Here is a 24,353-nt window from a genome sequence, read left to right on the forward strand (position 1 = left end):
TTATCATATATAGGTGTAGATTTTTTTTTTTTTTTTGATCATGACTAGTTGGAGTCCTATATGTCTCACTTATCTATATGCCAAATTCTTCCTCCCTGTTTGGAAAGTTTTCTGTCATTAATCTTGTGAAGTTTTTTTTGTGTTATTTGTAGTTTTTCCTGTTACTTCATGAATCCCTACTAGCCTAATACTATTCTTCTTTGCATCATCTAAGAGTTGTTGGGTTGGTTTCTCATGATCTCTTACTGTTTTTCAGCAATCTCTGTTTTCATGATCACTGACCCAATCGTATCTTCTATATCTGAAATTTTATTTTCACATTTGTTCATTCTGCTGTGAAAGCTTTCTATAGAGTTTTTACTCTCCTGGATATCTGTTTGAATCTGTCTCATGGATTCCATTTCTTTGCTATGCTGGGCATTCAAGGTTTCCATTTCTTTCCTATGCTGGGCATTCATAGTTTCTATCATGGTCTTGAGCTCATCTATATTTTTTATCTGTTTCTGTTCTAAAGTCTCTAATCACGTCTTTTATTCTTCTCACTACCTCTGTGGTTATTTGGGAAATTATTTTTGTTTTGATTTCTCTAGAGCCTCATTTATATGTTTATTTTTTTACTTCCTTTGCTATTGGTTCAGGGTGTCCAGACAGTTGACTGTGAGATTTTCCATCTCAATTCCCCAGAGATTGCCTTTGACGAGGTGTAGGTCCGTGTTTGTGTCTTGTTTAAATGTCTTCTGTGTTCTATTTTTGTTGTTGGTCCTGTCCTTGATATAATTCCTGGATTAATACTTTTATTTTCCAGATATAGCTGGTCTTTAGGTTTTGAGTCTCTAATGTCTCTGAGACAAACTCATTTTCATTATACCAGGGAGGACAACTGATTAGATTAATCACAACTCCTTAGCCCAAGTGATACAATCAGCAACACAACAGCATCACACACAGCTTAGAAAATGACGATTTGTGGTGGTTATGAATCTATCACCTTTAACTGTGTGAATTAAATAAAAATTGAACACCAGCCCAAAATACGTTTATAGTGAATAAACTCTTCAATACAGCAACTTTACCCTTCAGGATGGGGATTTAGAAGGAGTTGGATAGAGAGGGATAGATAGGGTACAGAAAGGTTAGAAGTAAGGTCAGAGGACACAGGAAGATCACACAAACTCTAGGGGGCTGTTGAAGAGAAGTGGAGAAGACGGAACAAAATATTCCCAAGAACAGAACAGACAGCAATGGGGAGGCCAGGGACTGTAATCACTGTCTTAAAACTAATGGGAATTGAGAGAAGGGAACAGAGAAGGAAAGGAGAACAAAGAAAATAAATTCAAATTACGATAGCAATAGGAACAAAAAGGGAGAGTAATGGAGATCAAGGTGGGAGAGAGAGAGAGAAAGAGAGAGAGAAAGGAAAGAAGATAAGAAACGCAATAGGAAAAAAGGGAGAGTAATGGAGATCAAGGTGGGAGAGAGAGAGAGAAAGAGAGAGAGAAAGGAAAGAAGATAAGAAAAAGTAGATCAATAAAGGAAAAATATTTGAGAAAAGAAAAAGATAGATAAATTTTTTAAATGATTAAAGATAGGAGAAAAATATTAGTTTGAAAATAAAAAATACAAATAGAAATAGCGGTCCTCCTTCAGGCATACCTCCTGACACAATAGGAGTGTGCAGATCTAAGTTAATTAGTCTCAGCAAACCAGCAGCTGTCCCCTGAGGTTTAGACGGATTTTCGTCTGCAAGGCCCAAGTTGAGATCTCTGACCTGCTGCTGGGGTGAACTCTGTAAGGTTCTACTGAAGGTTCCAGCTGACTTTCTCCTGATGTTAGACCAGGTTCTGATGTGAGGTCCTGGTCCCTCCGACTTACCAACTGTGGCGGAGCGGTGTGCCTTTAATCGCAGATTTTCTTCACTTTTCCAGTGGGCTTTAATTTTCACCTAGGAGACTAAGAGAGGCCCTGTTTCTCTTGTTTGTGCAGAGGGGTAGAGCACTAACACCTGAGCAGCTGTGCTCCTCTGGCATGCTGGGTTGAAAGGAAAGGTTGAGATAATTTCTTGTAATCAAATTTCTGGTTCCTATTCTGGGTGAAAATTGTGTATATTGGCCTGACCCAAAGGAAAGTTAGTTAACATTTGAACTATCCAAAGGGCTCTAATTAGTCTGGGGTGGTTTGATAGCTTTGGAAATATTTATTAGAAGCTCTTACTTTAAAGGCTTTCATCTAAACCGTACTTAATCCCAGTTGTTTGTCAATTATCACAGTAAATGTTTACAATGATTGCATTAGTCCATTCAAGTCTGCTTTAACAAAATTACTGAGTGATTTATGAATAGCAGAAATTTGTGTTTCACACTATTACAGGCTACAAAGTGCAAGAGCAAGATGCTGGTGCATTTGATGTTTGTTTGTTTTTTTTTTTTTTTTTTTGTCTTTACATGGCAATGTCTTTACATGGCAGGTGGAGAGACTATCCTCAGGCTCTTATGGATCCATTAATCTCTTTCCACAGTGCTGCACTCTCATAGCCTACTCTTCTCCAAAAGACCGTGCTTACTAAGCTGTGACATTGGATAGCGGGCTTCAAATATGAATTTTAGAAGGGACATAAATATCCAGTCTGTAATGGTTATTTTCACGGATGAAACATGTTCATTTTATGTGGAATGAAATCTTTTTCTTTGTTACTTTCATGAACAGAGAATAAAAATCTAGCTAGTCAGGTAACCTATACCTTTGTGAGTAGCTTGATAAAATTGTAGATTTCCCATAATTAGGGTGGTTTCTATTACTTGTCTCCATCTAGAAAGCTAGCTGCATTTTGTCACTATACTGTTAACATATTTGCCTGGTTATATAATATATTTGTCTGGTTATATTTTGCTGGGTGTTGGACTGGTTCATACCAATCTTAAATAGTAACTTAAAAGAATATTCGTGCCCAGTGCTCTTTCCTAGTTGGAAGTAGCATTGAAGGAGAGGAGGTATTTAGAATGTTGTAGTTGTTGTGGTGAAAGAATGTGTAGGATAAATGGAATAAAGGAAGGGGAGTCACTTCTGAATAAGTGCTGCAGTGGGGATGAAGGACTTCACAGAGAAGCGGCTGCTTCAGTTCAGCTCTAAGATGACTGACTCTTCACTGTTCGCTGCGTGGATGGCAGTAGAGAATTGGCTGGGGCAACAGCACAACACAGTGTTCAGCATGTACTTTGCACAGAATTTAAAGTTATGCAGTATCACAAAGTGCCTCATTCATCTTCCTATGAAGTTGCTTTGTTGCTTCATTTTTCAAGCATTGTAAAGTCATGGAAAAGTTTTAAGCAGCATAGCATGATCAAATTTATGGTTTAGAAAATTATTCTGACAATAGTGGCCATTCCAGCTAGCAAAGAGATCAGCTAGATGATAAAGTCGGGGAATTGTCAACGATTGACAGAACCAGCTTTCCCTTCCTCTTCAGTGCACTCGACATTATATTCCACCCTTTTGTAAGGTAGGGCAAGCTGTATAACTTAGATCTGGCCAAAGGAAAGTGGATTGAAGTGATGTGTATTGTTTTCAGGTCTGCTAAACAAAATATGTAGCTGTGCATGTTCTATATCCCAAAAATAATACTAGACAACAGTAGAGCATTAGAGGGAGGCTGCCTGGGTCTCTAAGTCAATGTATGAAGGTGAACCACCTACGGAGTTAGAATATCTATTCGACACTTTGTGAATGAAAAATAAAATTTTTGGTCTATTAAACCACTGAGATATTGAGGTCAATCTGTTACTTCAAATTCTGTCATGAGACAGATTATTACAATGGTTTGGTGAGCAATGACAAGATCTTGAAGTAGTGTGATTATGAGGATAGAAAGAAATGGAGTTATATAATAGATATTTGGGAGATAAAGTAGCAAGGGATACTGACTGATTTAATGTGAAGTAAATGGAGCGAGAAGTACTCTTAGCTTTTCATCTTGCAAATTGGGAAGATAACAATAGTGATATTGAAAGCGTCAGTTAATAATAAGCTATTTTGAAAAGGTAGTTTATTATCAGTTTGAAACTACTACCCTAGGTGTAATTATTTGGAGGATGATTATTTTTTAAATTTATTTTATTTTTTTGATCGACACATCTGTATGTTTATGAGAGTGGCGGTGTTTTGATTCATGTATAATAACGCATAGTGATCACCTCAGGGAAATTAATGTGTCTATTATCTTAAAGTCTCCATTTCTTTATGGTGGTTGCATTCAAAAGCATCTCTTTTAAGTATTTTGAGACATTCAATTTATTATTATTAATTATATTCATCCTGCTGTGCCATTAAACATAGATCAGTTCCCCTATCTAACTAACTCTGGCTGTTGACTGACCTTTTTCCATCACCCCATCCCCCTTCTTTTCCCAGTCTCTGGTAACCGCTGTTCTCAATTTCTATAAGAACAGCCTTTTTAGGCTCCACTTATGAATGAGATCATGTAATATTTATCTTCCATACTCCATTTTCTATGTTATTCATCCGTATTGTTTCATACTTTAGCCACTCATCTGTCAATGAACTTTTATATTAATTCTGCACCCTGCCTATTGTGAATAGTGGAGCAATAAACATGAGTGTGCAGGCATCGTTTTTCAATATGGTATTGAATTTCCTTTGGATATATAACCAGCAGTAGGATTATCATAAGAAGTATCATAAGATACTTCTACCATTAGCTTTTTAAGGGACTGCCATACTGTTCTCCATAATGATCGTACTACTTTATATTCTCATCACTGATGCATAAAACCTGTAGAATTTATTACTGAAGACATCAGGTCTTGGATTCTTTGATGGGAGATTATTTATTACTGATCCAGTTTCATTGCTCATTATTGACCTGTTCAAATTTTTTATTTCCTTCTAATGTAATTTTGGTAGTATGTCCAAAACTTATTTATTTATTCTAGATTTTAAAGAGAAAATTATTTGATTCATTTTTGGGGGGAAGACTTTGATGTGGGTGGAGTAATATCTTTGTCTTACTGTCTTACCAATTTTATGGTTGGAAATGTAACTTTGCTGGGCTGATGAAATGAGGATAGGAGTCTTGTTACATCAAGCAGAGGTCATAGGAACAATCACTCTGCATAAATGTCCCTTCCCTCTGCCCTGGGAACACTATGAACCTTCATCATCCAGTGATGACCCATACCTCAGCAATATCTGGGCAGGACCACCATAGCTGATCCACAGGGCCCGTGAACAAGAAAAAATATTTGTGCCTGTAATTCATGTGATTTTTTTCAGCATTATGAGAGGGGAAATGAGAGATTTAAAAGAGATAAAACAGTCGTAGGCAACAATATTCAGAGAAAAATAAAATGGAGCTACTGATTTTGAAGTTGTGGTTGAAGTTGTTAACATTGGTAAGACCATCCAGGTAAATTATGTTAGAGAAGTCCAAAGGTAGAAATAATCTGGCGAACAGTAACAGCTAAGGTATGAAGTGGGGAAAGGATTCAGGTTGGAGAATGAGAATGAAGAGTCAGAGTTTAAGAAAAGCACCAAGAGAATATAATGTAATGAAAATGAAAGAATACCTGTATCTCAAGGAGGGTGATGTGATCATATCAAGAATGAAAAAGGGTTAAGGTGAAAAAAGTGCTGAAGGCATTTCTAAATGTTATAGCATTTATTATAATAAATTTGTTATAGCATTTCTAGTGCAGTGTGTGCACTTAGTTATGCTTGTTAGTGATTTTTGAGTGAATACCTTTGTTCTGCTGTACTTACACACACAGACAGACATATACACACACACACACACACACACACACACGAAACACTCCTCACCCCCACACAAAAGATATATAAATCCAAAACAGTGTTGTGTGCCTCAAAATATTATTTTACTTTTAATTGTATAAGACAGTGATTTATGATAGAAATTGAACTCAAAAATTTTAAAGAAAACTTAATGTTTATTGGGGGAAATGTATCGATTAGCTTTTACTTTAGCTCAAAACTGGAATACTGTATACATAATGTGTTGGATTGATTGCCTTTCAAGAAATACAGATTAACCACCTTTTGTGAACCAAATCATAAAAGAAAGGTATTTTCATTAGGAAACTTTTATAATGACCATTACTTTCCTTAGAGAATATCCTATATGATAAAATATCAGATATTTTGTTTAACAATTTGCTACCTAAAAGGCTGTGCAATGCAGAATTTTTGTAATGTTAAAAAGCTTTCAGGAAACATGGCAGAAAAGATTATAGGTATTTAATATAATGAAGTGGAAAATACGAAAATGACTTTTATGGTCCAGAAAGATATTGTGAACGATATCTCCATTGATTTTTATATTTATATTACTATTCTGATATTGTACAAACACTCTTTATTACTGAATTTAGGAACAACAGTATTATTGTGAACGGACTCTGTATGAATATAGTAATTATGAAACAAACATTTTTTAGGACACTCATAAAAGATAACTGCAAAAGCTTCCCAACCATATTTCTAAGGTTCTTAAGAGATTATTTTGTAGGTTGAAAGTTTTAGTGTAAATGATGAAAACCATTGCCCTTTCAGCAAAACTAAAGTTCTTTTAAGCTGAATCTGACTCATATCAGAAAAGTAGAAAAAAATTCCACATGGACCTGGATTAAAAACTGCAGTTGAGAAAGTTTCCTCAACGAAATAGTTACGTTGTGCTGTTAGTCATTGGATGTCATGAGTGGAAAGCTCCGTTGGATTCATTGATGTTTTCCTTTCTCTTTGTACAATAGTGACCAGTACTTGTAACATACTGATTGCTTGCCATTAGTGTGCAACTTCTGCATCTTTGTGTACTAGCTGCTCCACTAGTCTTAACACAAATCAGTTATATTGTTCATTAAATCTGCTTATGCTAGTTGAATTGCTCCTGTAGGCATGTCATTTAAATATTAAATAAAATAGTAAAATATCCATTGGGAAAAACAGGGTAAACGTGAACATTAAATGTAATGATTTGGAAAATTTAATTCATATTTTAAAATTAGATATGTGCTAGACAATTTTTAATACAAAATAAGCATGGGAAATCTAAAATTCAAAGGGATTTTATAATAAGAGTAACTTTTGGGTATCTTTATGTTCTTGCTTTTACGATTCATAAACCAGAATTCATAGGTAACACGTCATGGCTGTGGTTTATGCAAAAAAGACAGCTGGAGAGTCTGATCAAGTCTATGCAATAAGACCTTTGGTTCAACAATCTAAACAAATCTATTGTATATGTATATATATGTAAAAAAAGGATACACGTGTCTCTTTTTTATGAATACCTATTTTAAGTACCCTGATTAATAAACCCACTTCAAGCTTCTATGTAATCACAAAAGAAGACTTTATGGTATTGTCCTGACCTGCAAACATCTCCCTTGCCAGCCTACCAAGTCTCTTACCTTAGGTCCTTGTTTGTTCCATTGAAACTTGATTCTTCATTTGGATCAGTTTCCCTGGTGATCATTTGTGTTAATGCGACCACGCCCAGATATAACCCCACCTGGCACTGCAGATAAAGCAGGGGTACGCCTCAATGAGTGTCTATTAACACAAAGAAGACAGAGCTGGAGGACCACATCAGGATAGAAATGTCTTAGAACTTGGCATATAGCAACACTTAATAAATGTTGACTGAAATACATGTCCCTAAATGTCACAACTGGGCAGCAATTTTACTCATAATTGATTTTTCTATGGGAGCATGATTGCTTCTATTTCAAGCCTTACATTATTGTGTGAATGATTTTTTCTTTTCCCCCACTGTTATGGATTAAACAAGTATTCGTAAATTCCTAGAATTACCTCTATGTGTGAGTTACCTTAATGATATATGTATTTATAAGTAGTTATTATTATTGATCTTATGATTGTAATTATAAAGCAAGCAAAAGAGCATTCTGAATAACAGAACCAGACTGAATAACAGAACAGACTTAAAATCAGAACAAGTTGTCATTGCTCTCTGTAGGAAACAGCTGGTTCCCATATGGATGGCTATGGACCAAGATGCAAAGCCTCACAAAATAGAGGGGAAAATCATGATGAATAAAAAATCAGAAGATGTTCAGCAAGCACGTCATTCGCCAACAGCATGACTTTGACGAATCAATTTAATCTGTTTTTGAGTCTCACTTTCCTCATCTGTAAAATGTCAGTGTCCTCATGTTAGCAGGTTACGGGTTTTTTAAGTTTTAACATACTGGAATGACACATCCACTGCAGATGTTACTCATTCCTGCTTTGACTGGCACTGATATTTTGATTTAAAAAAACTATAGGTTATCCTGCTGAAGATACTGTTTAAATAGCTTCATAACGGCCTTCCATAGGAAAATGCATATTCTTCTAAATTACGGCATAAATGGAATTGGAATCAAGTTCATTTTAAACTGCAGACAAACATGGAGGCAGCTGTCCTATTTCAACTGCATACTCCCCCCAGAAGAGTACTTCTCTGAAACTGTTTTTAATAATTCAGACTTTTAATGTGAACTGGAAGACTGGATAAAGGGTCATGAGACTTGGTTTCTATTTCTGACACTGTAACTAATTTCCTACTCTTTTGGGACAAGTCATTTAACCTCTTTTTATTTAAGTTTCCCCAGCTGTTCACTTGGTATATAAATGGTTTCTAGAATAAGATGTCTGCAAGGTTACTTTTGCTGGGGCAAATATGATTTTTAAAAAATAATGAGTAATAAAAAGGGGATAAGTTCCATTTTAATGAATGGTACGGTAGCATAAAACTCAAGTACAGAGAAAAATGCTTATTATAGATATGATCAAAATTAACTACATATTTCTGTTTCTCTTCAAAGGAAATATAGAATAATTATTTGGTTTTCCTTTAAGGATAGTTTAAAACAAAATAATGGGAAAATGCTTAGTAATTTTTTCTTTTAAAAAATAGAACATCAGTTAGTTGCAAAGACCAAAGTGCTTGGGGGAAGAATAGGAATCACATGCTTCACCCTTTACTATTCCAGAAGTTCCCCACTGATGGTGAATAGTTCTTTTTGTTAAAATTGGCCAGAGTGGCAATTAGGAAGGATGTCTAAGTCAATGTCCTCCCTAAGCTTCTTTCAAGCTTTTGAAACTTTAACATGCTCTCGCTGTTCTTCCTTTTCTCCCTTTTCTTATCTCTAGAATTAAAATGACCCTCAGGATAAGACTAGTGTGGAATAGAAACGAAGTGACATCTCTGGAATGCAAGTTTTAATAAACCAGATGCGCTGCTACTTTCCATCAATACTGATCACCTGTTGATCTTTATACCTGCTAACAGACTTTATTTTTTTTTTAAAGGAGATACTGTTTACAGCTCTAACAACTAAAATTGCTAACATAGGTCTAAATAATTTATGCTATGTTTCACTTCCTATTTTTAACTGCCCCAACTGTTTACATCTAACAACTAAAATTGCTAACATAGGTCTAAATAATTTATGCTATGTTTCACTTCCTATTTTTAACTGCCCCCAAACTACAGCTCCTGTCAAACCTCAGCTTGTTAGAAGTAACCTTGTGAGGGTTTAAGAAGTGTATTTTCAGCATAGAGCAGTGTAGCTTGGTACTGTATTCTTTCTTCCAGCCATTTTTAGTTCCAAAGCTCTCTGGGAAACTGAAGTAACCAAGTTTTATGTCATGGAGGAAAAGATTTCCAAATTAATTTAGGATCTCCAGAGGGCACTTAAAATTTTTATTATTGGTAGTATATATTTATTAACCATAAATAATCTACTAGCCTTTAAAATCAATAAAAATGATTCATTTTAAAATTATTGACATAATTTACAAAGTAGTATTAGTGACATCAAGTACTTCTTTTTGTTTTTTGAAAATCTGAAGTGCTAGTACTCCTCTGTCTACTTAAAAGAGAGAGAAAGAAGGAAAAAAATTGAAAGGGATGAATGAAAGTTAAAGTATTTTTTCCCTAAAAAGCAGTATAAGTTAAATGTTTGAAGGAAAGTAAAGAGTTTGTATTTCTCTTAAGCTTTCTTCAAACCACACTGCCTACTCTAAATGACTTTGGTCTAGGTATGTTGACAATTGTGCACTTTCTGATTAAATCAGACATAATCATTCAATAGGTATTAAAATCCCTTAGCCCCTTTCTCTTTAAGTTGTAGCAATTCTGTGCTAAGGCATGTCTGATGAATACAGAAAAGATGTGAAAGAATTTCTTCTAAGTTGATGCAAAAAATTATGAATGTTTCTCTGCTAAATTGAACTACATGCACTTTTTTTTTTTTTCAAATTTCACTTACCTGCAAACACATGTTCTACAAGTGGAACAGGGGAGGCCAGGAGAAGTCCGGCTGTTTATCTAGCTAACTGAAGAGAGACTTAATGCTGTTAAATCTGTTATTTCAGGAAGGCTTGACTAGAATATGTCATACCTTGTTTATTTAGGGTTTGTCTTTAGTACTGGAGATTGAACTCAGGACCTTGTGCTTGCAAGGCAACAGGCAGAACTACTGAGCTTTAAATCCTTGGCCCTGTTAGTACCTTGTTTTTTACATATCAAATTATCATTAAACCTATTGTTGAATGAATTGACCATCTCATGAGATCTCTTTAGTAAATCTAGAACATAAATTCACACATAAGACATAGACAGATACAGACACACATATAACATTTTTTATCTTCCAATTTAAAAATAATATTAAGTGATCAAATCGATTAGGATGTAACAGAAGACTAATTATCTCAGGTCTGCTAATATGAATAATTATTTCTAGAAAAGAGGACTTGGAGGACGGTGAACACTATGTTAGACCTGCTTCTCTTAGTGGCAAAATACAGAAAAATGCTATCATTGGTATGAGATCTTTCTTGCATCACAGAGAACTTAATTATTAAAAGAAACAATACATCTCAGAATAGTTATATAGAGATTGAGCTAAAGTTTATATGGACCAGAAAAACAATACTTGGAGTGAGGTGATTTGAGAGTTATGGTATATATCAATATCCTACATGTCAATTAAACAATCTATTGCTTTTATCATGATATAATGAATCACAATTTTATCATAGCGCAATGTGTTTGAAAGTGAAGTGACCCTGCCCACAAGATATCCAAAAATGATGACAAAATAACCAATAAATTGAATCAGTTACTTGCTTCGGTTATATAAGACACCAAGCAAGGCATCTCATCAGGAAGAAATTTAATATAAGTAACTCTACACCTATAGAATTTTAGGTCTGGGAAAACTGCCACTAATATTCACAAGATCAGAAAAATCCAAAATGTGTATAAAAGCACTGCCTATGATCTCAACCACCTACAGAACTAGAGAGGCAAAAGCTCAGAAGATGAGCTCACAGAAGATATAATTTTACACATGCCATATTTCCATTCTTCTGGTTGTCAGTGCTGAAGAGCAAAATTGTGTCATTTCCTTTGTTTTCCAAAAGTCTTGCCAGTGTTTCTACTTAAAGATTGTAAACAATGCTGGTGTAGGTGAAAATTTGATGTTGGAGGACATATGGGTTTGATACCAGGCAATCACATGAAAGTAGCTTACAAATTGTTGAGATAAAGGATGTCAGAGTTTTCTTCTCACTTATCTATGTAAATAAACCACTATGTACCAGATCTGTAAGATTTAGTTATCCCCATGAGCCTCAGTTCCTTCTTTATTTTGTGTTTGATGATATTGAAATATAAAGATTTTGATGCCTTTAAAAATAATTGTGTACCGTTAATAACATTTAGGAGTACTTTAGGATGGTTAATCTGTAGAAAAAAATAGTATTTTTAAAGAAAGTTGTAAATTTGGATATACAGAAAAATCATGAAGATAGTACAGTTTTAATATCCCTTCACAAAGTTGCCGGTTTCTTCTGTTATTGTTTTATGTATGTACGGTACCTTTGTTGGAATTTATTAATCAGCGTCAATGCCTATATCACTACTGACTAAAGTCCACACTTTGTTTAGCTATCTGTCATTTTCATCTAGCATCTTTGTTCTTGCGAGGATCAGATTCAGGATATTACATGACATTTGGTCGTCATGTCTAAATAGGCTTTTCTTGGCTGTGATAGTTTCTCTGGCTGGTTCAGAGGATCTTGAGCATTTTGGAGAGTGCTGGTAAAGTATTTTGTAGAAACTCAGTTGAAATGTCTGATATTTGTCTCATGATTAGGTTGAGGTTATGGGATTATAGGAGGAAGATCACAGATATAAAGTAACCTTTTTATCATATTATGTAAAAAGACATCTTAGAATACAATTTATCACAGTCGATCATTTGGCTTCGGTAATGTTTGTCAGGTTTCTCTACTTAAATTTGCTATTTTTCTCTTTTCTGCACTTTCTGGAAATCAGTCACCATGTGCAATCCATTATTTATGAACAAGAATTTATTCTCTCAGGAAATTTTTATCTTCTGCCATATTTATTTATTCATTTATTTACATCAGTATTTGCTTACAGACATTTATTTTATACTTTGGGTTACAATTCAGTAGTATTTTGTATATTTTGTTGCTGAACATATGCAGTTTAAGCTATCATCAGTGCTTTCTCTGTTGGTTCTTATAGGGTTGTTTTTGTTGCTCTTATTTTTAACTATGGAGAACTTCTTTTCCCTTCTAAGATTATAAGATTTTTAGGGTTATCTTGTGAATTTCCTACCCTTGTTCTACAATCCGCCTCCTCTCCACGGATTCCTGGTTCTGGTTTACTGGAGGATGGGCTTAGAAACCAAGATCGCAGCATTAAGCATGCTCGCTGTTACTGGCATCTCCTTGTTACTGGAGTATCATTGCTTCTAGGACGTCTAAGCTGATGAACACTGAGATATAAGTCTATATACCAAGCCATGTGCGTACATGTTTCTATGGATACTTTTAAAGGTAAACACCTGTATCTATATTAAGCTAAACGTGAATTCACACTGATACTCATCACTTTAATGATATGTGTTTGGCAGTGATAACCCTGACTTTCTCTGTCTATCATCCAATTACTTTATTGTTCCCTTCCAGAGTACACACATGTGGAGTGGTATTAGAATTGTTCATTATACCTTTCTTAGAAGCCTCTTTATTAACTAGGGATTGTTAGCAAGGGCAGTAATTGTGTAAAATAATTCTCCATAAGTCTTAGATTTATGGTGTCTTAAAAATAAATTTCCAACGTGAGTTGGACAGCTGGGTGTGGTGACTCATGCCTGTAATGCCAGCTCTCAGGAGGACAGTACTGACTATACAGTGAATTTAAGGCCAGCTTAAAGAACATAGTGAGACTCTGTCTCAAAAAACAAACAAAAACAACAACAAAACAACCCTCAAATCAAAACAAAGTTACTTGGGTTAGAACCTGTGTATTTTGGATATTCATCATATGATAAATGTGTAACTATCATATGTACACAGCTCTACATTTGTCACATTCCCATTTATCAAGTGAGTTTTTCTTATGCTTGCTACCATGTAATATCCTGTATATAGAATGGAGAATATATATTTTCAAAAGAAAAAATGAGAAAGCAAAGATTTGATTATATCATTACTGTTAAGCACACTGAAGAAAGAGAAAAGGATGGCTGAGTCAGACAGCAGCTGTGACCTGTTTTTAGTGTGGGCTTAATTATGGACAAACTCTTTTTGCTTGCACTGTGGGACAGTTTATGAGCCTCTAAAAAGCTCTTCTTATGAAAATCTTTTCTCAGTTTCCAGTCTTTTACATGTTGATTACAAAACAAGAAATAAGGAAGGTGGCCCCTTGATTTTAGGTTAAAAGTCTTTCTAAAACTTTTTCGTATATATTGTCTTAAAAATGAAGTCAAGTGTTAGGAGATACAGTACTAAGATAACTCAATGTTCTATTTAAGTAAACATTTTAAAAATACTGATAGTGACAATACACGCAATAATTACAAGTCACAAATACATGATAATTTGTATATGATTCAAGAAAATTCATTGAAAAAATACGTTAGGAGGAAAAAACATATGTCAGGAGGACAAAAAATATGTCAGGAGTTTCTTGGAGAGGGTTGAAGGGGGAGGTAATTCAGGCACAAGGAAGCAATTCCTGTCAGAGTACATGGCAGAAGTCAACGTAGAGGTGAAGAAGAAGATGAGGAAGATCAGGAAGTATCAGAGTTTATGGTATCTAAGAAGTATCACAACACAAGATTAAAAAGTAGGCACAGGCTAGGATATAAAAACTTTGAGAGCTAATCTAAGGATTTTGAATTTGAAACACAATGGAAGTGAAGCAATCAGAGACATGTCTCAGAAAAATGAGTTTAATAGACTGAGGTGTGGACTGAGATGAACGCATAAAATGGGCAAGGTGAGGAGCCGAGGACCTCCATAAAGGGTGAAACAGAAATGAGGAGATGTACTGGAACCAAACAGAGAGGACGGAAGGCCCTAGCAAAGGACTGATGCAAGTAGGAGAGTAGACAGTAGCGTCCTGTTGTCCGATCTGTGGCCGAAAGATTGTTAGCAAGGGACTAGTTCAGAGGTGGAGAGTTCAGTTTTGGGCCAGTTAAATTTGAAGGTACAGCATTAGACTTTAGTGTTAACAATGAGGTTGGTGAAACTTGGCACGCTTAGAGGCACAGGTTCGGTTAATGTTGTCAAGGGAAGGCTGAGATCGCGAGAGTGTTAACTCAGCATTCACAGGAGCTGAATGCATGAAGCAAAAATAGACCGACTTTGTTTATTAAAGGATTTTGATGTACCCATTTCTGACAACGTGATTTATACATTATTAGAGCAACACTGTGCTGAAACTGATGGAGGCTTGACATTATGTGTGGAAAGAGCTATGGGAAACGTCCTAGGAACTTCCATTCGAGTGGCCGCAATTGGAAAATAATTAGTATAACACATTTTTTTTAAAAATTACCGTATATAAAGTTGCACTAAAGCAGTGGTTTTCCATGTTTGGTCTCTGGGATCCTGCTATTTTGAGGAAGTTATTTTTGGCCCTACCCTCGGTGTACTGAACCAGCACTCCAAGGACCTTGACGTTTGAGAAGCGCTGCACGCAAGCTATGGGAGCCCACGAGTGATTCACGGAGAGAGAAGTAGTGGTTTGGGGAACTTGAGTGTTTGTAACATAAACTCCTCCTGAACAGTGTCTCTCCTCTCCTTTCACACCACACCTTCATTAAATGAGGAAAGGCAGTAATTGGCTCCTCACTGAAGGCAATCCAAGGCTCGCTTCCACTGCTACAGATTTTCCACGCTGAGAACACTGACAAGGAAGAATCCTGACTCTCATAATCTTTTTCTACAAGCAGCCCACTACTCATCCTTCCTGTTTGTTATGAATTATGTTTTTCTCCCCCACAGTCTGTTGAAGTCTTAGCCCTCAGTACTTCAGAATGTGACCTTATGTGGGAAAAAAGGTCGATACAGAGGTATCAAGCTAAAATGAAGTCATTAAGGCAGGTTCTAATTCAATAGGACTAGCGCCTTATTTTTTAAAAAAAGATATTTGGACGTAGAGATAGAGACATAAAGAGAAGAAAAGGTAGAGACACCTTCAGGAGGTGGCCATGTGACTCCACGCTGCATTTGCAAGTCCAGGAGGGCCAAAGGGTGCTGTCAAGGCTTAGAAGATAGGAGAAGCAAGGAAAGGTGCCTTAGAGCACGTACAGAGAGGAAAACTAGACTTTAGGCTTCTGACTTCCCAACCTGTGAGCTGAACCTTTCTGCCCCATTCTTGACATTTTGTTACAGGTCTCCTAGGAAATTAGAGTCTGGCTCTGGGTGCGGTGCCGGAGCTGACAGCAACTCTCACCAGTCAGACGGGCAACTCTGCAGAACTAGAGTAGAATGGAAAGAGAATGCTGCCGGGTCTGTGGGTGGAGAAACCTTTTAGAGAGGAAGGAGACCCCAAAAGAACTCAGCTCCCATGTGGAAGGCTGGACACAGCCCTTGGCTAGGTGTACAGAGGTTTTAAAAGAAGTGTTTTGTTAAAGTTTTTATATTGTTTGAAATAAACAACATTTAGACATTTTCAGAACCCCAGGACTGTTTGCGAGACTCAAGGGAGCATTAGAATATACAAACTCACAACCACAAGCTGCAGACCAGGCAAGTGGGGAAACTGGGCAGCAGTGTGATAGGAAGGAATGCTTCCTCGTGCGCCCTTAAGTTTCTACAAACTGAGGAGTAGAAGAAAAACAGCCCCAGGGAAACTAGGTTGAGTTGTTCTCATGTTTATTCCCTTGAGTTCATTATAGCTGAATGTTGCAGAAAGCATTTAGAAAGCAGTCATTTCATTCTGCTCTAATGATATAAACATTCAAAAGAAATAGGACCAAAGTGCTGTCAATAAAAACAGGGCAGCGATTAAACTGCTTACGTCCAAGACATAGCCTAGTGTCACTTTCTAGAGCTAATTTAGGACAGGCTTCATTCAGCTGGATCCTTGCAAGAGGCTGAAACCTTCAGCAGGCCATCAGGGAGTAAGCTGTTCCTTAAGCAGGGAGCAAAACTTCCTCCCAAATGGTGCTAAATGCAGAACTTTGCATAGTTTTGGAACGGCAGGTCACTGCAAGATGCAGACAAATTATGCTAAAGGAGATGGAAGTAAAGCAGAGCTTTCAAATGCTGCTTTAAGAAAAGCTCACGCAGGGCTGGGGATGTAGCTCAATGGTGAGGCTGCCTGCCTCTCAAGCTCAAGGTCCTGAGTTTGATCCCTGTTACCCAAAAATAAAGCTATCTAGGACTTCTCCATGTCTTTCAGTTAATTAACACATACCTTATTTATGTTGTCTACGAGTTTCTAGTATGTGATAGGTCATGGATATAGCAATGGCTAAAAAGATAAAATAAAATTTCAATTGAGTTTCTATTCCAACAAATCATTAAATAATCAGCCTGCTCTTCACTCCTTCTCTTGGCTCCTAAATCTGCTGATGCTTAGCTGACAATAGGAAAGCTGAAAAACCAAACAAACAAAGAAAAACCAGTGGCCTAAGGATTTAAAGGACACCACATTTCATTCCTAGAGACACAAACCATCTCAGGGAGGCAATTAGGAGTCAGTTATACACAGGGAACTCTTCCCAATAAAAGAGCCATTTCCAAATATTGTCACAATCTCCTTTTCCCTTTTTTATGGCATTAACTTCATTTTATGACATTTTATGACCATTTTATGGCACTAAGACTACAGAAGCTTTTCCAGCTTCTTAAAATATTAAACAGGTAATCCTCAAAGATGATTGAATTTTCACAGATAGAATTTGGAATGTATTCAATTTAACCCTCAAGACACCTATTTTTTATGACACCTATTTTTAACAGAAATAAAAGCTATTATGTACCTATGTTATTTCATATCAATAAGACTTTAAAATTCACTAGTCAGTAAAGTTGTGGAAAGCACAAGAGTGTCTGGGTGATCGTAGGCACTGAAGCCAGGCTACTCAAGAAGCTGACTCTTTCAGATAACATTCCTCTCCTTGCTTTTTATCTTACAAGTGGGCCAGGGCTCTGTAACATCATGCATCATTTGAAGAGGATTGAACAGGAAACTGAATGTTCAGAAGATGAAGTGCACCAGGGAGAAGTGTGGAGGCTTCTCAGGAGATGCAGCGCCCTACTTACCTGGTAACCTCGGTATGCGGAGTGGGTCAGAACTTTAAAAACCGGCACCCACATCTCTTCATCTCTTCAGGGCTAAGCGACCCACTGAGTGTTGGGGATTACATTCTATTCTGCTGCACTCATTTGAAATCCAGCAGCGTAGGGATTTTAAATACTTAGACCATCATTTTCTTTCAACAACTGAGCAATTTGGACATGAATAACACTTTACAAAGAGTCCTGATGTTGTTCAAACAGGCTTGTGTAGCAAAGTGAACTGGTTTGTTTATGCACCGTGTATCAAGGTGGAGGCCTATGATCATGTCAAATGTCAAGATCCAGTTTCTATCACCCCCCCACTGTGTCTCCAAGGGGCCTAGAACTCATTAAAATTGATCTAGAGAAATCAAAGCCATGTGACATTTCTTGTTTCTGAATATCCTGGCTAGTTGTAAATTCCTATTAATATATATTAGTTAAAATAACTATAAAATTTATGATAGAAATCCTAAGATACGGAATATTTTGGTAGAGAATTAAACAAGACTTCCTGTTATTTTACTTAACATGGGAAATGATTAAACTGTTTACTTATATTTTTATGTAACAACTACAGTTTTCTTCTGTTTATTGTTCATATTCAAATTCCAAAATTTATTTAAAACTAGATAATTTACAAAATGAATAGTAAAACATTAAATAAAAATTGTTTTCCATATTCTTTTTCAATATTAGTGACTATATTTACATTTCAATAACAATGTCACACGCTCTTTCACAAGAAGAAAGAGCATTGACTTGGAAAGTAGTTAAGATTCCAAAGAAAGAAAGTAAAAGATAATAAATATGGAAAAGAAAAAAAATAATTGTTATAATTAAATAATTGAGATGTACAACAAAACATTATAAATAATATTGTTAAATATATATCATATACAATTAAATAATTATTAATTTAAAAATTAATTTTTTTTTGGTACCGGGGATCGAACTTGGGCCCTTGCACTTGCAAGGCAGGCAGCAGAACCACTGAGCTAAATCCCCACCCAAGGTAATTTTCTTAACCTGTACTCCCTCAAATAAGAATTGAAGCTTATTTCTATGTTTATCCAAATGAAATTAAGTAGGAATCTTTGGTAACTTTTGGCATCTAGCATATATTTCAAGATTGATGCTTTTTCTTTTTGCAAAAATGCATGTGACATTGCTCTTGAAATGTAAATAGTCATTAATACTCTTCTCTGTCCTTTCTTTCCAATAAGTGTGTGAATGTGTTCACGCACGTGTGTGCATTAGCAGCAAACATTTCAATACACTGTCTCATTTCATACCTGTGTTAAGCTCTTGCCGTTCTCCTGGCCATCTTTGATGGCTATTCCATTAATGAAGACAATTGGTTTTCATCTGTAGGCTTTACTGTGTCCCCATAGCAAAGTTCATTTATGAGTTTAGACAGAGAATCTCTTGCTCAACCTTCTGAGACTCACAATGAAACCATTCCTTCTGCTAGTTGTACAGTGATTGTCAGATACTGCAATAGTGAGCTCATGTCATGCTCTACATCTTGTCTCCAGCTCAGTTTATTTTCTGTAAATGTCTGTTACTTTGCCTTGGCTCAGTAAACTTCTAAGTACATAAAAATAGCCTTCTCAGAACTATATATTTGTACTTGTCCCATATCCACAAGGCCAGTAGTGTTTGTGGCAGTATTTGTGATTTAAGTCATTTCTCCCTGCTTTTCTTAGTCTCCCAAGATGACCACTTTTCTTATCCAGTGGTTGAAGATAAAAGATATTTGAACACATTTGAACTCTCTTTTTATGGATCTCCTTAGAAGATCCACAAATTCTGTTTGCCTGGGACAGTATCAGATTATGTTTATTTTCTCAGCATAACTATTATTAGAGTTCTCATTCATTCTCAAGGTATTCTGGTTTGGGTAATAAATTATATATTCATCCAAACTTTGTTCTATGCAGTATTTTATATGATGCATCAGAAGTCTTATTGGCAGTACCTTCAAAATACATGACTATCCACTCATTTCTCCTTATTTTCAACATAACAATCTTTTTTGTTTTTTTGGTACTGGGGATCGAACTCAGGTCCTTGTGCTTGCGAGGCAGGTGCCGGAACCACTAAGCTAAATTCCCAGCTCAACATACAATCATGTCCCGCATTGTTATCTTCTTAGACCACAATAGTCTTCAAGCTGAACTTTGGTTTCTATAATTGCTTACTATAATCTATTCTTTACCCAAGAGTAGGCTTATATCATTCCTCTTCTACAAAATTCCAGTAATTTCTAATCTGAGTATAAACCTGGACATCTTGCCATGCCCTACTAGGCTGGAAGTTATTCTGCCTCTGTTAATCTTTCTGTAATCACAGACTAACCTTCTTCCTCTTCAATTTCTTCCAAGTTATACTTCTTGCTTTGTGCCAATACTTTGAATTCACTCTCATCTTTGCATTTTGTGTTCTCTCTGACTGAAGCATTCTTCCTCTTAAGGACCAGGGATTTAGCTCAGCGGTTCTGCTGTCTGACTTGCATATGCAAAAATTGGGGTTTGATCTCCAGCACCAAAAAAAAAAAAAAAAAAAAAAAAAAAAAAAAAAACAAAAAAAAAAAAAAAAAAAAAAAAAAAAGAATTCTTCCTCTGGCCTTGTAGGGGAAACCCTAATTTATTCAATTATTTCTCTATTCAAATGTCAACACATCTGAGAAAATTGTTTTTTAGAAGATTATTTATTTAAAATTCTTTAATTGCTGAATGTCTCTTTGGCTAGTTTTTGGACGATCATTATTTATTCCTACAATTCACAGATTTTCTACTTTCTCATTTTATCTGCAAGCCACCTAAACATTCCCTCTGATGAACAAAGTTCTCTTTGGTACATTACCAAAATGGACCTTATGCTGTAATAACAAAGGGCAATGTTGGAAAGTATGAATATGTAAATGATTTTAAAAGACATTATTTTTTTCCCTTCTGTTTTCAAATTACTTGCTACAGTTTCTAAAGTCGTGGTCACAGCTGCCTGTAATGAGCAGTCTCTTAGAGCATCTTCCCTGATTCAGTGAAGGAATCAGAAATCACTACAGATATTTCATGCAGAGAAGAATTTGATTTAAAAATTAGGAGCTTATAAAATCATTAGAAGATAGAAAATCAGGAGATCATTTCTACACCCAGGCTTCAGGATACACCATAGTGCAGTTAAGGAAATGGCTGATGCTGTAGTTACGTCTATGGCTGCTGTCCTGGGCACCCACTAAAGAAGTGAATCTTACTGGAGACATTCTTGCATCTGCTGAAGCCTGTCAGTGAGTTGCACTATGCATGAAAATGGTCTCTAGTTCCCTGAATTGTTCACATTTTACGCAAGGGTGTCTCATTGACAGAATTTAAACCATGCGTGATGAACTAGTAGAAAGGTTGTCTGGGAAACATAATGTTTAACCTTCCTATATTGACTATGACTTGAGTTCATAAAAAGAGAGGGACTGGGCACAGAGCACCTTGGCTATATCACACTTATATTTGCTCTGCTTAATTTTTCTACAAGTATTTATCTTTACCTCAAATGTTTACTTCTTATGTCTGTCTTTTCCAATAAACTCTAATAGTGTGTGGATGAATAAAGAAATCTCTATTGCAATACTTGTCTGTCTCAGAGGTCATATTTTAAATGTTGCAAAAACAAGTAATATAACCACATTTTGTAGGAAGATTATTAACAGAAGATTATTACATTGAATAGAAAAAGTGGAAGCCATTAGGAGTTAAATTAGTAAACTTAAGAGAAATTTAATCTTAGGTCAGCAAGGTTTTGTGGGAGTGAATGCAATCAATCAATTGTACTTTTGCAATTATAACTGGAAATGATAGCTACTTCTTTTGGAGAAGAAAAACAAAGATGTCTCATAGTTGGGAACATTAGAAACTTTCCATTCTTTGTTTTTTTCTCCATTTCTCACTATTCTCCATGGGCAGTTGATCTGATTGATGACACTGTGGGGTCTCTGCTTAGGCTAGCTTAGCTTTCACATCCACACACATCTTAACTAAACAGATTTTGTTTTGTTTTGTTTTGTTTTCTCATTTAGTTTATTGGTGCACTTTAGGTATACAGTACAGTTACATACATTATTGGGATCTTGTACCTTTACATGACAGGTCTTGGTTCTCATTTTTCCCCATACCCCTGCCCTCCCTACACCCCTCCTCCCTTCCCCCTTTACAAACATTTTATTTCCATTTTTTCATTTTCTCCTATTTTTTTCTTTCCCTTATTACCTTTCCCCTACCCTTCCCACTTTCCCTACACCTTTAGCCCTTTTCTTCCTATTTCACCTAAGGAGTTGTTTGCTTTACATTTTGGATTTGGGATTAGCTTCCAGAATTGGAATATTGGATTTGAACAGTCTAGGTGTATTTAATTTCAAATAGCCTGAGGTTGCATTATAGAAAATTAATCACATTCTATAGAGCTAACCATGACACACATTTTCAGTGAAATGCATGAGAATATCCTTTTCTTGGCATCAGGATTGTTAGAAAACTTTGAATTTTTGTCAGTTAGATTTATATAAGTGATTTCTTTGTTATATTATTATTTAAATTTTATAATTATTAGTGATTGGGATCTCTACATCAATTAGACATTGTTATGTTATATTGTAAACCAATTATTATGCATTTTCTCTAGTTCCCTATAGTGTCCTCTTTTTCTTGTCAATATTTAAGCAGATCTTTTAGTGGAATACATATATTGTTATTCTACACTATCCTTTTATTTAGCTATTATATACATTATCCATAGTAATCTTAAAATTATCCTTCAATACTTTCAAATTTAGTACAGATATTAAAACCTTCTGTGGTTCCACTTGGAATAAGAACTCTTCTTAACTTAGACTATACACACATTATTTCATATTTTCTTGAAATATGTATTTGCCTACAGCCATACCACCCCGAACGCACTCGATCTCATGTGAAATATTCATTTGCTTTTGCTTTTTGTATCTAATCTTTTAATTTTTTATATAGTATAATATACATGTTCAATTTTAGTTTTCTTTAGATGAACAGTTTTTATGTTCCTATTATTTAAAAATTTTGCCTCTGATTTGATATACCGATTTTTAAAAATATTAAATTTTCATATATCTATTTTTTCTTGATTTCTTATTTGTACCAGTGGATACCAGAGCAATTTAAGTGCAGTGACAAGATGATTTCTGACTTCAATAAATTTTTGTAGTTTTCTCAAATTGAAGCTTCAATTTATTCAAAAGCATATTTTAGAGATTTTCATTACTCTAAATAGAACAATTTTACTATTTTCCTTTTTTTGTTGTTGTTTTTTTGAAATAGGGTCTCACTATGTAGTTGAGACTGGCCTGGAGCTCATTATGTAGCCCAGGTTGGTCTTGAACTCACAAAGATCCTCCTGTCTCAGCCTCCTAAGTGCTGGGATTTACTATTTTCCTTTTGCAGGAGTTTGTTGCTAGGCCAGAATTAAGCTATGTGCTTTACAAATGTATCTTCTTCACAGCTATGTGAACAAATCATTCCATTAATGGATGCATCTTGAGACCATAATATTAAATGAGGTAATTCAGACACACATGCTTAACTATTACATGGTTTCTCTTACATGAATATATATTTCAACATATATGTATTGAAATAAAGAATATCTATCTATCTATCTATCTATCTATCTATCTATCTATCTATCTATATCTTATTATGGGCACAGCAAAGGGAATTTTAACTACTTGTACAATTTAACCATAAAATTGAACTTGCAAGTTTCAAGGAAAAATGAAAGAAACAAAACAGATCACATTTGCAAAAACAGAGAAAAGGCAAAAAAAAAGGAAGAATAAGAATTGAAAACTAAGTAAGTTGGTCTTGCTGAATTTTTCTTCCTGGCATTTGTAGGTAATAATCTTAATATTTCTGTCATTCTATTCTGAGTATCCTTTGCTATTCTTCACCTGACTACACTGAATTTAACTTCATTTAACAAATCACAACAATTCTTTTTAAAAAGCATAATGCTTCACATTCCTATTGATCTGACAATGGAGAAACGCACAACAATTAGAAGCTTTGCTTCTAGAAGAAGCCTCATTTTGATAGCTTAAGAGTAGAGAAAGCTCAGTCTGTGTATTTTGCTGCTTTTTTTCTTTATGAGAGCAAAAACAGTAGTCACATGCACTAAGGATCCATGGCTTTCTGTAGGTGCAAATTTTCCTAAGATATGCCAATATCTGCTTTCTTAATCAAGGGCTCCTAGAGCTGCTTTTAGGTGATCAAATCAAGTCATAGGTGAAACAGCTCCATTCACTTGTCACCGCAACCCTTATCACAAATCCAAACTTTCCTCCACACTCAGTCTCCCATTGTCACCAGCAACTATGTCAGGAAAAGCAAGATATCTGAGAGCAGAGAAAAGCAGGCCTGTTCATGTCTCTGTGGTCTCAGAATTGTCTTCCCTACAATCAACTTTAATCTGGAGCAGTACAGTGATTATGACACTTCAGCACTATTATCAGTTTGATTGGCTTAAGAGACACCAGGATATTAAGAAACCATTTTTCTGGGTGTTTGTAGGTTGGTCACGAAGGCGTAAACTTGGGTACTATTTCCAGTCCATGGCCCCACTCTGTCTGGTGCTGTTTTCATGTTCTGCTACCCAACCACCGTGAACGAGGCAGC

The sequence above is a fragment of the Fukomys damarensis genome, unplaced genomic scaffold (genome assembly GCF_012274545.1).
Source record: "Fukomys damarensis isolate Sample0158 unplaced genomic scaffold, DMR_v1.0_HiC HiC_scaffold_18, whole genome shotgun sequence".
Taxonomy (NCBI): Eukaryota; Metazoa; Chordata; class Mammalia; order Rodentia; family Bathyergidae; genus Fukomys; species Fukomys damarensis.